Source organism: Danio rerio, chromosome 10, assembly GCF_049306965.1.
Source record: "Danio rerio strain Tuebingen ecotype United States chromosome 10, GRCz12tu, whole genome shotgun sequence".
Lineage (NCBI taxonomy): Eukaryota > Metazoa > Chordata > Actinopteri > Cypriniformes > Danionidae > Danio > Danio rerio.
This window is the reverse complement of record NC_133185.1, coordinates 7,194,978-7,202,625: the sequence shown is the minus strand read 5'-3', so window position 1 is coordinate 7,202,625 and position 7,648 is coordinate 7,194,978. Positions and strand designations below refer to the sequence as shown.

The 7,648-nt window shown below is 41.8% G+C and overlaps 1 pseudogene; it reads left to right on the top strand.

Annotated features, from left to right (window-relative positions):
* The first annotated feature begins 201 nt into the window (after nucleotides 1-201).
* LOC137496624 (serine/threonine-protein kinase pim-3-like) lies at nucleotides 202-7,612 on the top strand (annotated as a pseudogene).
* The last annotated feature ends 36 nt before the right edge of the window (nucleotides 7,613-7,648 follow it).

Below are 7,648 nucleotides of genomic sequence, written 5' to 3'. Positions count from 1 at the left end.
CTCCTCTGCCTTCACATTTGGCTGATTCTGCATCCACAGACCAGAGGAACAGCAAGAGGAAAAGGCAAAGCAGCAGCCAGCAAACACCGTCCACCTCTTCCCAGAGACCGGCCAAACGCTCTCGCAGAGGTCAGCACAGCTCAAATCTACCAGATCTTCTGGCTCAGTTAGGAAATGATTTGTCATTGAAGACACTGCAGCATGTTTTCTCTTCTCTCTTCATTTCTTGTGCTCTTCTGTGTTGCTGACTTGTACCTGAAGGGCCCGTTGCTGGGGCGAGGTGGATTCGGCTCTGTGTTTGCTGGGTTCCGCAGGTCTGATGGACTGCCAGTAAGAGATCTTCGTCCCTCCTTCATTCAGACATGCTTTAGAAATGTTGCTGTCAGTAAATGTCATGTGTCTCCATCAGGCAGGTGTGATTTACTCTGCTTTATCTGTCTGCAGGTGGACATCAAGTACATGTTGAAGGACCGGACCCCCGAGACACTGAAAGTTGTATGTTTTGGTGTGAATCTGTGGTGTTTGATTCAGTCCTGGATATAATGGAGGGTTTGTCCTGCAGGACGGTCAGGGTCGGCTGCCGCTGGAGGTGGCATGAAAGACCCACATCACTTCAGCTCCTGCCTGCCCCAGTGTCCTGCAGCTGCTGGACTGGTTTGACCGTCCCAGACGGTACGTCTTGATCCTGGAGCGTCCGGCTCCTTCCCAAAATCTCCAGAGCTTCTGTGAGGAGAACGGCTGTCTGGACGAGCGTCTGGCTAAGGAAGTGCTGGTGCAGCTGATCGCGGCACTGAAACACTGCGAGAACCACGGCATTCTGCACCGGGACATCAAGCCAGAGAACCTGCTAATCTCCACAGAGTCCCAGGACATCAAGCTGCTGGACTTCGGCTGTGGGGATTTGCTGAAGCGCTCGGCCTACAAATACTTTGCAGGTGGGTTTGAGTTACAGAAGGACACGTTCTGTTGATGTTTGTGAACAACTGAAGGGAATTTGTCTGTACTGGAGCATTTGGAGCAGATGTTTGTGGTCTTCTTGTGTCTCTCAGGCACTCCTGCATTCGCTCCTCCTGAGTGGTTTAGCAGACATCACAACAATACCACTCCAGCTACAGTCTGGTCAGTAGGAGTGACGCTCTACAACATCCTGTGTGACCGTTTCCCCTTCAGAGGCGCACACAGGGTCATGTCCAGAAGCAGACTGACCTTCCCTCGGAGCTTGTCAAAAGGTAAGAGATTCAGACACATTCAGAGATGGCGTGGCGAGCGAGCAGAAGTGTGTTGTTGTGTGTTTCTGATGACATGGTTGTGTGTAATAGAGTGCCGTCAGCTGATTCGCTGGTGTCTCAGTGCAGCGTCGGCTGATCGGCCCAGTTTAGATGATCTTGAGCGCCTTCCCTGGTTACACTGGACAGGTGGCCACTGACATTACACTGATCTGAATCCAGCAGTCTTGGTTCGGCTTGTATTGTCAGGTTCAGTTTAGATAAACGCTTTCAATGACTTGTAGAAGGAGAGCAGGAGTGGCAGAGGAACTGAGGAGAACAGATCCTGATCCTGCTTCCTCTGTGAGGCTCTGTGTGAAGCTGGAGGAGCTGAAGACACACACACACACACACACACACACATCAGATCAGAGTGCAAACTAGTATAGTGTGTTTTTAAAATGAGAACACGCAACGGAACAAATACATCATCTAAGTAAAATAAGCCTCGAGTGATTTGAATAATTAAAAAAGGTTATTTACATCCTGTCCAAGTTTTCTCGTTGTGTTTTCAAAGAAATAAAATAGATTGTATAGCCAATTACCCAAATACTGTGTCTTTACTGTTTTCGTTGAAACATAAGTCTTTAAAGCTACCTTTCATGTCCAGTAAACGGTATGCAGGGATGAGCAAAAATACATTGAAATGTGTTCTAAAATAAAATACAAAACACCTCAATTTTACATGCATCAAAATAAACTACAAAATACAGCAGCCACACAGGTATCAAAGTAAAATCCTGTACTCTGAAAATACAAAGTACTTTTATAAGGGAGCATGACATTTTTTCTCAAACCTTTTATCTATAGGCATATTTGATCAATCTCTTCACCATTAAACTGACTTACTCTTTCATTTTAGCAAACTTTTTGTACAAATTTCATACATTTCCTGTCTTGAAGATGATCTGTTTCATCACTGTAAAACCACATCTAATGCAGATAATGAGTGGGAATAAAGTACTATATCTCTTTGTTGTGTTTCCATCCAGGGTGGCCAGTGAAATTGCAACAATTTGACAAATTTCAAACTGCACGAGTGTTTCAAAAACACTCTATGAAGTATTGTCGTATCGCCACTGTAGAACCAATTTATATGTTGTCTGTCTTGTTTTCTTGGCATCTACATCAGCAATCCACCTAAAACTACAATTATTTGTACAGTAAACTCATTATTCCAAGATGTTTTCAGTTCTTCTTTAACTTTAAGAGTCTGTTTACCATTTTCGTGAACTCTAGTCACGTGCTTCATTAGGAATTGCATAGATGACATGGTCCCAACAAAAACTGTCATTATCTACCCCAACCAAAAACCATGGATCAATGGTGAAGTTCAAACAGCCCTATCAGTGCGAGCTTCCGCCTATAAATCCAGAAATGCTGTGGAACAAAAACAAGCAACCTCAGGAAAACCATCAAAGCTTCAAAACGTCAATACAGAGACAATGTAGAGGGTCAATTTAACACCAATAACGCAAGGAGCATGTGGCAGGGACTTAATTACATCACAGACTTTAAAGGTAACAAATCCGCCACTGTTAACATTGCCGCGTCTCTCCCGGACGAGCTCAACTCGTTTTACGCCCGCTTTTAAGCCCAGGACAGCCGCGGCCAAAACCAAAACTGCCAGCACACTCTCTGTTTCTGTCACAGGCGTAACTAGATCTTTCCGTCACGTGAACATCCGAAAAGTGACGGGCCCAGATGGCATTTCTGGACGTGTACTTAAAGCACGCGCACACCAGCTAGCGGGAGTTTTCATCGACATCTATTTTTTATTTAATAATTATATTTATACAATTATAATTTTTTTTATAATTATTTTTTCGGGGTTTTCACCTTTATTTTTGATAGGACAGTAGAGAGTATTGAGAGGAAAGCATGGGAAACAGAGAGAGGGGAAGGATCGGCATAGGGCCGTGAGGCGGAATCGAACCCGGGTCGCCGCAAGCACTGGAGTGCATGTGTCGACGCACTGCCCACTACACCACTGGCACCGACCATGGACATCTTTAACCTCTCGTTTTCTCTGTCTGTGGTTCCCACATGCTTTAAGACAGCTACTATTGTGCCCATACCGAAATCAGCTAAAACCACGTGCTTAAATGACTGGCGTCCGATTGCTCTGACACCAATCTTCAGCAAGTGCTTTGAGAAGCTGATTAAAAAACACATCTGGGGCCTCATGTATCAACGCTGCGTACGCACAAAAACTTTGCGTACGCCAGGTTTCACGCTCAGAATCGCTCACGTTTGGATTTACTAACGATGAACTGAACGTGGGAATATGCGCAGCTCCACGCCAGCTTTATGGCTGGCGTACGCACATTTTTTGTGCGTGTCTGTTTTATTTCCATTGGCGACTCCTAGAGGCAGTTGTGTTAAATTCCTCTCTACAAAGTGTCTTGCAGCCGTGCATTGACAGCTGTATGAGACTCGTTCATCTAGCAGGTATATAAGTTTTCCATACCATACAGTTGACCAGCCAAACATTAAAGCGCAATTTGCAGCGGTTGCCTGTTTTCCCAATGTAATAGATCTACCGCACGCACATTGCTATAAAGGCGCCATCTGAAGATGAATTTGCGTACGTGAATCAGAAACATTTCCATTCAATAAATGTGCAAATAAAATATGATGCACAGACTTATTAATGATTCCTACTTGTCTTCTTCGTGATAAATTGTTGGCAAAATCTGATATGTAGTGGGGGGAAAAAAGGTAAATGAGTTCATCAGATGCTGGATTCGAACCGAGTTCATGCTCGAACGTGTCAAAACATGTTGATGTGCGTTTTACGAGCTGCGCCTCTTAGACTGTTAAGGGTGCTGCAACATTTTACACTTATAAATCACACTATTTCCTGTTTACCCCACTCACTGCGATATTCAGACCCAACTGTGTTAACCGGATCAGCTAAACTCTCCCACTCAATTTTTTCTTTTGTTATTAATTCCGGTGGACAAACTTGCAAAAAACGCAGTTTTTCTCCGGTCTACCTCCGATAGGAGCACGTCTTATTCACATTCTGTTCAAAGTTTCTCTTTTCGCTTGCTTTTGCCTTTGCTTTTTCATTGGGTTTTGCCAAAATAGAGTCATTAGCATATTCATACGGGGGAGGAGGCAGGGAGGGGTTTTGTGCTCGTGCATGTTGCGCTCAGTTTCACGTTAATTTGGATATACAAAAGAATATGCGTGAGATTCGGCGTACGCAATGTTTCATACATTTGAATTTTTTTCTGCGTACGCACATTTACAGCTTTGTGCGTACGCAATGTTTAGTATGATTTCCACGCAAGTCTTCGTACATGAGGCCCATGCTCTGTCCTGCCCGCTCACACTGACCCTCTGCACTTTGCATACAGAAATAACCACTGCACTGATGATGCAATTGCTTTCACCTTGCACACTGCTCTGTCTCACCTGGAAAACAAAAGCACATATTTGAGAATGCTGTTTGTGGACTACAGCTCAGCATTCAACACCATGGTCCCTGCCAAGCTGGTGGTGAAGCTCCAGGCTCTGGGTCTTCACAGCTCATTGTGCAACTGGATCCTGGACCTCCTGTCAGGCAGACGCCAGGAGGTCAGAATGAACAACGTTACCTCATCCACACTGATCCTCAACACTGGTGCTCCACAGGGCTGTGTTCTCAGCCCACTCCTGTACTCCCTGTACACACATGACTGTACAGCCAAACACAGCTCCAACGTCATCGTTAAATTTGCTGATGACACAACGCTGGTGGGCCTAATCACAGATAATGATGAGACGGCCTGCAGAGAGGAGGTGCACACTCTGAAGCAGTGGTGTCAGGAAAACCACCTCTCACTCAACATCTGCAAAACCAAGGAGCTGGTGGTGTATTTTAGGAGAGAGAAGAGAATACACACCCCCATCACCGTCAACGTGACGCCAGTTCCTTTGTTTAATATGATACGCAATAGGCTTCCACATTTGTTGTGGGCTGCATACTTTAGTCTTTCATGTGTCGAGTATTTAGCAATTTATTTAGTTTTCTATTTAGAGCGGATTTTCTTTATTATAGTAGTCATAGTATTTCTTAATCGGTGTAAAGAATAACTGGATGTTTACAAAAACATTTTGATATTGGTAAAGGTGTCTGCAAACACCAAATCACTGTCACTGTCAAAACTTGTTCATGACTGCATGTGGTACAGGTGAATTGGGTAGGCTAAATTGTCGGTAGCGTATGAGTGTGTGTGTGAATGTGTGTGTGGATGTTTTCCAGAGATGGGTTGCGGCTGGAAGGGCATCCGCTGCGTAAAAACTTGCTGGATAAGTTGGCGGTTCATTACGCTGTGGCGTCCCCGGTTAAATAAAGGAACTAAGCTGACAAGAAAATGAATGAATGAATGAATGACTTCTTCAGTTGTACTGCAGGTTTAACTGAACTTTATTGCATTATAGTCGCTGTTGTACTGTTCAGTTCACTGCAGTTGTGTTTTGTTATTTGTTTTTGCAAATAAACTCTTAAAATTCTAATCAGAAAAGCACTTTAATCCAAAACACATCCCAGAAAAAAGTACGAAATAGTCCTGAAGATGTTGAAGAACAAACCTCTTAGAACACAAGTGCAGTTCAGTTCTTACCACAGCACTGGCATATTAGACTACAGCAGCACAAGTGCTGTAAAGACAGAGTTTACTAGTTTTTACTCCAGATTACCGCATCTTATACTGCTGTTGAACTTTATTGAACTGTATTTGTATTGTGTTTATACTTTATTGTATTGCGATTGTGCAATTGTACATTATTTTACTGCAGTTATACTTCTATATACTGCTGTTGTACTGCAGTTATTTTTGTAAGGGTTTGTTTAAATGCTCCAGCATATATTAACTGAGAAATTGATATAAACATGGTGAACTCATTTGTGCTGAGCACTGTATGACAATGGATCAGACTATATCTGAAGGATTTAGAATTAACATTTTAGTTTAAGTTTAATGCTTAATGTGGCTCAATGCATTGTTTTTTAAAGACCAAACCTAGTGTAGCCAGACATCTCTAGTTCATCTGACTCTGTGCTCTAGTGCTCCAGCAACCCCATCCAAGATTGTCAGATGTGCCAGTGGAAGCAAAACTCCAGCAATTGACAGAAGTGAAGAACAAATGTTTGGAGAAACCAGACTCAGCCAGACCAACAAACAGCAGCTTTCCACTGGCCGAATGAAATGAGCAGAGCTGCAGTTTGGCCATGAGAGAGCATCCATTGTTATTATTGCTGGTAAAATAATCATTTGAGATGTCTATTTTAGATTTGCTCAGTAAAAATATAATTTATAGATATCTTTAATCCCAATTTATACAGTTGAAGTCAGAATTATTAGCCCCCTTTGAATTTTTTTCTTCTTTTTGAAATATTTTTCAAATAATGTTTAACAGAGTAAGGGAATTTTCACAGTATGTCTGATAATATTTTTTCTTCTGGAGAAAGTCTTATCTGTTTTATTTCAGCTAGAATAAACACAGTTTTAAATTTTTTGAACACCATTTTAGGGACAAAAGGATTAGCCCTTTTAAGCTACATTTTGTTTCTTGATGATCTACAGAACAAACCATCATTATACAGTACAATAACTTGCCTAATTACCCTAACCTGCCTAGCTAACCTAATTAACCTAGCTAAGCCTTTAAATGTCACTTTAAGCTGTATAAAAGTGTCTTGAAAAATCTAGTCAAATATTATTTACTGTCATCATGGCAAAGATAAATCAGTTATTAGAAATGAGTTATTAAAACTATTATGTTTAGAAATGTGTTGAAGAAATCTTCTCTCCGGTAAACAGAAATTGGGGAAAAAATAGACAAGCAGTCTAATTATTCAGGGGGGCTAATAATTCTGACTTCAACTGTATATATATTAATGGAATATGATCTTTATCTCTAATGATCTTCAGTAAAATCACTCATTTTGACTCATACAGTGTGTTTTTGGCTACTGCAAGACTGAAGAACTGCAAGTAACATTTGACTAAATATCTGTCAGTAGTGATGCACAAATAAACAAGGAGGACATATAAATTTCTTTATTTATTTTGAGCACTATTGCTCTCCTTATTCCTTTACATTTAAATTAAGGACAGAAATGTGTTTAAAAGTTATTGTTGTTACTTCTAAAAGGTGCTGTAATGTCATTGACTGGTGTCTTGTGTTTCTTTCAATAATGATTGAACATGTTTCTCTTTTATCTGTTATTTTTGTAGATTTGGTCTTGATGTTGCTGGACAATGAAGAACAGACAGGAACTGGACAGCTTGTGATGGCAGAAACTGAGCAGAACAGCTGCTTCTACAAGCGACAGCCCAAATCACACTGAGATCATCATAAGACTGTTCTTCCAGGCCTGAACCCAGAGC